The following is a 6,106-nucleotide window of genomic DNA, read 5'->3' as shown; positions in this document are numbered from 1 at the left end:
CTCCTTGAGAACTTCGACTTCATCGTAAAGTACTTAGTTTGTAGAAGTTTTGGATTACTATCGCCGGATGTTGTTGCTGCTGCAGTGATGATAGTGATGGGCAGCAATGGGATTAAGAGCAAGCAGGGAGATCGATCAGCCGGTGGCGATGGCAAAGAGCAGCCACGAGAGAAGGCCGCCGAGCAACAGAGACAGCCTACGGTAAGAGAAGGCAGCGGTGGTGAAGAATGTGATTACGGTGAAATCAGTAGTGATCTGAGGCGGTGAGAGGAAAACTGTTGAAATCAACGAAGCAGGGGAATATGAGCAGAGAAGACCCGAGTGATGCAATGGATTTTGGCACAGCATCAGCAGCAATAAATTTGGGCGGTGGAGAGCAAAGATCGTCTGGTTGGTCGAGGGCGCAGGAGCCCGTGGTTGAGGATCCACCACGCTTCCGCTGGATGGCTGTCACAACTGATCACGAGCTTGCTGCAATTTGACACATGGGGAAGTCTACGCGATGAAGAATTGAGAAGGGGCATGGAACTCAGATTTATTGTGCAGTAAAATTTTCTCGTAGGAATAGTCCCGAACTCGTACAGGGGAAAATCTTATCTGGTATCAAATATAAGTAGCAAATAATACAAAGATAGGATTAAAATCATAATTAATTAATTAAGAGTAAACCATTATATAGGTACAAAATAGTGTTAATAAATTATGATTACCTAATAGAAAATAAGAAATCTCATACGAACAAAGAAAACATTTAAGCTAATAAATTGTATTAATTATTCTAATTAGCCCAAATCTATATTTTGATTTAAGAGTTTGAGAATCAATATATATTGGGACACCAGAAATACATGAAGAAAGATGTAAAAAATATTTTGTCATTAACATGTCAGATCCAATAAAATTAGAATATTTTGATTCCAGTGACAAATCATATGCTATTTTTTTTTTTTTTAATGACCAGTTAATTTTGCTCTCTTTCTATCTCAGAGCATAAACCTATATCTTACTCTCTCATAAATATTTCTTTCCATATTAAGTTTATATTCAAGAAATTCCCTCTAATATCCTATTAAAAATTTTTGATCCTATATTTTTTGTAAATACATTTGAAATTCTAAAAAAAATCTAAACCTTGACATTATTATTTTTAATCTTTGAAAGATTTTGCATTAAAATAAAAAATAATAACCTATTTTTTAGCTCCTCGAGACTTTTTATATATTTTAATATATATATTAATATTCACACAAAAATGATGTAATTACATGATATTCCATCCTAAATTGGTGATGAGCTAAATTGAGTGATTATTTGTGACCGGTCAATTGGTACTACAAATAATATATATAATATCTCCATTATAGATACAAGACCCATCACTTGCACTAGCTCATTAAAATATTTTAATGGAAATGGTGGCTATTCGAATCTCACAATGACATATAAACACTCATTACTCATTCGTCCTCTATGATTAGCTAAATGCCTAATTGACACATGAAAAAACATTATCAATGATAAATAATTTTAATCATCGAATGTCTAATATTTAGAATTTCTTACCTAAATTAATAAATCACATTATGATTTACCAACAGGGGATAAAGATAATGTATAAAATATCTTCACCATAAATAAGATGAGTAAATGAATGCAATAAATGGGTCTCACATGATACGAATTTTAGTGTGCATGTCATAAAAACGGAAGAATCTCTCTAAAATCTTAGAAAATTAAAGGCCTCGAGTGCCTTAGAGGTTTATGAGTACATCAAATGATGCATGAAATATATTTGTCATAAACAATATCAATGAAAACTAATTATACTCATCATGCGTGTAATAAATATATGAGACCTGTTACGGTAAGTAACTTTTTAAGCCGTGGCCTCGGGGCCGACGCGGCTCGGTTCTGGGGCTCGGAATGTCGAGGATCTCGGGCGCAGCTCCCCCGGAGTCTCCCGGTCGGGATGGTGGCTGCGGGCAGTAGATCGGGTCGGCAGCTCCGCAGCAGCGCCGGGAAGAGGCCACCTCGTCTTCGCTCCTGCACACAGGTCGGGTCGGAAGCTCGGCCCGACCCCTCCGACGATCAAGTTAGAGGGAGAGATGTGGAGGGGGTTTTGGAGGACGGAATGCCTCCATACAAGTGTGGTGTGCGAGTGTCTTCCCCTCCTCGTCTGGAACCCTCTAGTATTTATAGATGGGCCTGGGTAAGTACCTCGCGCTGCGTCTGACACGCCCATTGGGGCTGTGTTGGAGGCCGGGCTGCTGCAGGGTATGGCGCGTCTCGATTGGCGCGTTCCTTACCTTTGACCGAGCCCTGGAAGGCGCAGGGCTGGGCCCGTTGGACGAGGGGTGAGGGTGTTGTGGTGACGGACGGGATCCAGTCCGGGCGTTAATGCGCCTGGGACGGCGTCCCAGGGTTTCGTTTGACCGTGGGGTGAAGTCACGGTACAGGGTGGCCGACGTCATTCACGTCGTTTCGCCATTATTGCACTCATCATATTCCCCCCCGGAAAGAAGCTATGCGTCGGCAGTCGTAGCGAGAGTCCGAGGCATGGCTTTCTTTCTTCGAGTTAGTCGGGTGCGGAGTCGTAGACCCTGGGGGTGCGGCAGAGGAATGGACTCCCGCGCGGCCCAAGGCCGAGGGACCGGAAAGGGCCCTAGTATGTGTCGGGAGGTGGAAAGCCGAAGGGCCGAGGGGCGGCCGAGCATGTCTTGGGTGGCGTAAAGCCGAAGGGCCGAGGAGCGGCCGAGCGTGTCTTGGGTGGCGTAAAGCCGAGGGGCCGAGGAGCGGCCGAGCATGTCTTGGGTGGCGTAAAGCCGAGGGGCCGAGGAGCGGCCGAGCATGTCTTGGGTGGCGTAAAGCCGAAGGGCCGAGGAGCGGCCGAGCATGTCTTGGGTGGCGTAAAGCCGAGGGGCCGAGGAGCGGCCGAGCATGTCTTGGGTGGCGTAAAGCCGAGCGACCGAGGAGCGGCCGAGCATGTCTTGGGTGGCGTAAAGCCGAAGGGCCGAGGAGCGGCCGAGCATGTCTTGGGTGGCGTAAAGCCGAAGGGCCGAGGACCGGCCGAGCGTGTCTTGGGTGGCGTAAAGCCGAGCGGCCGAGGGGCGGCCGAGCATGTCTTGGGTGGCGTAAAGCCGAAGGGCCGAGGAGTGGCCGAGCATGTCTTGGGTGGCGTAAAGCCGAAGGGCACAGGAGCGGCCGAGCACGTCTTGGGTGGCGTAAAGCCGAAGGGCCGAGGAGCGGCCGAGCATGTCTTGGGTGGCGTAAAGCCGAGCGGCCGAGGAGCGGCCGAGCATGTCTTGGGTGGTGTAAAGCCAAGCGGCCGAGGAGCGGCCGAGCATGTCTTGGGTGGCGTAAAGCCGAAGGGCCGAGGAGCGGCCGAGCATGTCTTGGGTGGCGTAAAGCCGAGCGGCCGAGGAGCGGCCGTGGAAGGCTCTTAAATGCTGTCGTGTCGATCGTTGCCTTGTTGACGGGGGTTACTTTCTTTGCACGTTTCCCGGCGCTGAGGTCGAGGAGGTCCTTGGGCGGCACCGTGTCGTCCGGGTTCGCCACGTCAGGGCCTTTCTTTAATTCGGGGCGCCTTCGGGCGCTCTTCGATGTGACGTAACGGCCGCGCCTTTGCGCCAGTGCGCTGCCGCCCATTCTCGGGAAGCGATGAAGCATTGACTCCGGGGGGGGGGTGTCTCTTTTAATCGTTTGGGCACCTGTCCTGTCCTCCACCCCCTTGCTGCCGTGCTTCCTCCTTCGAGCCCCGCCATCGTGTCCCAGAGCTTGTCCCCGGTTTTTATCTTCTTCTCGAGGTCAGTCGAGATGTCGTCCTCTCCTTCTTTGCTTTCCTCTCCGTCTTCCTCTCCCTCTTCTTCTTCCGTGCTTGGGGCTGGAGGGGGCGGTCCTCCTTCCACCCTTGACAAGTCCCCTGACGGGGAGGTAGCGCGGTCGCTTGAGGCTTTGATGTGGTCGCACGATATTGACTCAACTGTGAATGAACCTTTGCTGGAGGGACTCCGCGAACGCTATTGCATCCCGGGAGATCACACCCTCGGTATACCAGAGCCGGGGCAGCGGGCGTATGACCCGATCCCGAAGGGTTTCGCTTTGTCCCTTGATGCTCTGGAGGCGGGCTTGCGTTTCCCCCTTCATCCCTTCATTGTATCTTGTTTGTCCTTCTGGCGGGTTTCTCCGTCTCAGGTAACGCCGAACTCCTGGCGTTACCTGGTGGTATTCCTGGGGGAGTGCCATTATGCCCGTATCACCCCCACCCTCAGCCTCTTTCTTTCTTGCTACCGCTTTTGCAAAGGCTCGGGGGGTTACTTCTTAATGGCTCGAACTGGATTTCGCGTTGGGGGTGCCCCTTCCAACAACAAGGGATGGAAGGGGAGGTTTTTTTATGTCAGCCGTACACAGGACTGGGGCTTCGGAGTTCGGTGGTCTGCGAGGGTGATTGACAACACCCCCCCTTGTTTGGGCGAAGTGGATCGCCGAGCTCGGGAGAGGCTCAGAGAGGTTCTCCCTAAGTCGCAGGCCATCCGGACCATGACTGAGCAGTGGTTGGTCGCGGCGGGCCTTAGCCCGGTGCCTCAGGGTATGTGAGTGATAGTTGTGTTGGGTCTTCTGGTGGCTGGTTTCGGACGCTAATGTTTTTCATTTCCTGTAGAGATGGTGAACCTTTGGTCACTCCTGGAGAATCCGGCGTCGCAGCCCCCTTCCCCGACTCCAGATACCGCCTTGCGGCCTCCTCCCCCCGCTCCGGCGACCGAATCACAACCTCCACAGCCTGCTCTGGCAACCGAGCCGTCGCCCCCTCCCTCGGCGGCGGTGACCGAATCGCAGCCCGGTACGGAGGGTGCCACCTTGGAGGTCGGGGACGGGCGACCTTCAAAGAAGGCGAAGGTGTGTGCGTCCAAAGGGCCGGGAATGAGCTCCCGTCAGGGCGGGGGGGGACCCGATCGGCGCGTGGCGGGGAAGGGGCCCCACCCTGTCTCCGTGCCTGGCTTGTGCCGGCTCCCGGCTGGGGATGGGGAGCCGTTCCTGGCACGGCTGGTCGGCGAGATCCCGCGTGGCGAACCCCGCGAGCCCCTGGTCGCCCGCTGGGAGGGTCTCTTCCGGGGGGATAGGGTGTGGGCCGGAGGGGATCCCTCTGCGGCGTTCCTCCGAGGGGCGCTCCACCCCGACCTGGCTCGGGATTTGTACACCCTGACCTCGGAAACGCTCCTTAACAAGTCTGCTCAGTCGCTGGTCTGGGTAAGTATATCTTTCTTTTGATGTTTGGCTGCTCGGTGTCGACTTTCTTGACACTCTTCTTCTTTTGCAGGGTCTTCATTATGCGACGGCCCTGATGGACAGGGTGCGGGACGCCGGCCGAACCGTCGGGGACCTCGTTTGTCGTAACGCTGAGCTCAGCCACCAGATGGCGGAGATTCAGGCAAAAAACGGGCCGGAGGTCGTGGCGGCTGCTGAGGAGCGTGCCTCGGGTTTTGAGGCGGAAGTCGTCCGTCTCCGATCGGAGCTTGAGGCTTCCCAAGAAGCTAACGACGCCATGAAGGAGGCGAACGGGGAGCTTCAAAAACTGATACGGATAGAACGGACCGAGCTCCGTCTGGTGAAGGCCGAGGCGAGTGCCCTTAGCAAGAAGCTGGAGGGCGCAAACGCCGAGATAAAAAAGGCTTCGGAGGCGTTGGCGGAGGAAACCCTGCTTCGACCTCTGAAGGATAAGGCACTCATCGAGGCGTACAAGAAGTCGGAAGGGTTCGAACTTGGGCTAACGCGGACAGGGCGGGTATCTTTTGAATACGGGTATCGAATCGCTACTTCGCGCTTCCGTGCTCGTCATCCTGGTCTCGCGGTGGACGAGGACCCCTTCAATTCTCACCCCGAAGACCGAGGTGTGGACATGCCCGAGGAGGTTCCCTTCGACGACCGTTTGGAGGTCCCCCGGCCATGAGGACGGTCTTTCGCCCTGTGGACTTTATGTGCGCCGAGCCTCTGTGCTTCTTCTGGGCGCCGATCCTTGTATTTCTCCATTTTTGAAATAAAGGCAGCTTTCTATCATTCGTGTACTGTCCGCCCAGAGAGGCCTTTTGCTTGTTGGCGCGATCTTGCTTTG

The sequence above is a fragment of the Musa acuminata genome, chromosome BXJ3-4, assembly GCF_036884655.1.
Source record: "Musa acuminata AAA Group cultivar baxijiao chromosome BXJ3-4, Cavendish_Baxijiao_AAA, whole genome shotgun sequence".
Classification (NCBI taxonomy): Eukaryota; Viridiplantae; Streptophyta; class Magnoliopsida; order Zingiberales; family Musaceae; genus Musa; species Musa acuminata.
Note: the sequence above shows the minus strand (reverse complement) of the source record.